Source organism: Nelumbo lutea, chromosome 4, assembly GCF_056320005.1.
Source record: "Nelumbo lutea isolate HS-2025 chromosome 4, American lotus-T2T, whole genome shotgun sequence".
Lineage (NCBI taxonomy): Eukaryota > Viridiplantae > Streptophyta > Magnoliopsida > Proteales > Nelumbonaceae > Nelumbo > Nelumbo lutea.
The window spans coordinates 37048822-37050097 of record NC_142687.1 but is presented as its reverse complement, the minus strand read 5'-3'; the positions used below and the strand labels follow the sequence as shown (position 1 = coordinate 37050097).

At 40.4% G+C, this 1276-nt stretch overlaps 1 pseudogene; it reads left to right on the top strand.

The window, feature by feature from the left end:
• Positions 1-902, top strand: LOC148855236 (putative wall-associated receptor kinase-like 16 pseudogene; annotated as a pseudogene).
• The last annotated feature ends 374 nt before the right edge of the window (positions 903-1276 follow it).

Genomic DNA, 1276 nt, shown 5'->3' with positions numbered 1-1276 from the left:
ATGGGGGTTTGTTGTTACAACAACGTCTCTCTAGTTCTGAACACTACACCTTTACTGCTGAAGAACTTGAAAAGGCTACTAAACAACTATGATGCGAGTTTGATTATTTGGAAAGTAGGATATGGTACAGCATACAAAAGAATTCTAACAGATAAGGGGATAGTTGCCATTAAGAAGTTCGAGATAGTGGATTTGAGCCAAATTGAGCAATTCATAAATGAAGTGGTCATTCTCTCTCAAATTTATCATAGGAATGTGGTAAAGTTCATTGGTTGTTGTTTAGAGACTGAAATTCCATTGTTAGTCTATGAATATATTTCAAATGCAACCCTGCTCTTTCACCACATACTTGATCATGAGCGTCACATGTCCTCGATTTCATGGAAAATTCGTCTGAGAATAGCTGCAGAAACTGCAAGGGCACTTGCTTATATCATTATATGCATTCTGTAGCTACAACAATCATTCATGGAAATGTGAAGTCTACCAACATACTGTTGGATCAATGTTTTAGAGCAAAAGTATCGGACTTTGGAACTTTAAAGTTGGCTCCTACAGATCGAATATTACCTAAAATGGTACAGGAAAGCCTAGGGTATTTGGACCCGGAATGCCTGCGTACAGGCCAGCTAACAGAGAAGAGTGATGTTTACAGCTTTGGAGTTCTTCTTGTGGACCTATTGACCGGAAGTCCTGAAGGGAAAACAAATCTAGCTGCTTATTTTGTTCCACCCGTGAATGAAAATTGCATTTTCGAAGTCCTGGAGGATCAAATTCTGAAAGAAATGGATAGTAAACAATTGGAAGTTGTCAAGCTTGCAAACGGATGCTTAAGTTTACATGGGGAGGAAAGAGCCACGATGAATGAACTAGCAATGGAACTAGACGGTTGGATGTCCTAGATGATCATACTGCAACTAAGGTCGCAGAAGATGATGTGTTACTACCGGCGGCAAACTCTGGCATAGACATATCGGAATTTGTAGATTTTGAGGGGAAACATGTGGTTGTCAGGCGGGCTGGCAGCGGCAGGTAGCCGAGGCTTTTTCCTACTGATTAAAAGGGCTTTCACGTGGTGGCGGCTTTCCGAGTATCGGCGCCAAATATGTCCTGAAGCTTGCTGAAAAACTCGGAAAGCCCAAAAACGCTGAACTGAAAATCAAATTTTCAGTAAAGCTAGTTTTGGTTGTTTTCTTAAAGTATCTTGGTCAATGCAGCTCAATTAGTGCTAAAAAGTAAATTCCTTCTCAAACGGGTCCTAATTTTTTTGGCTAGT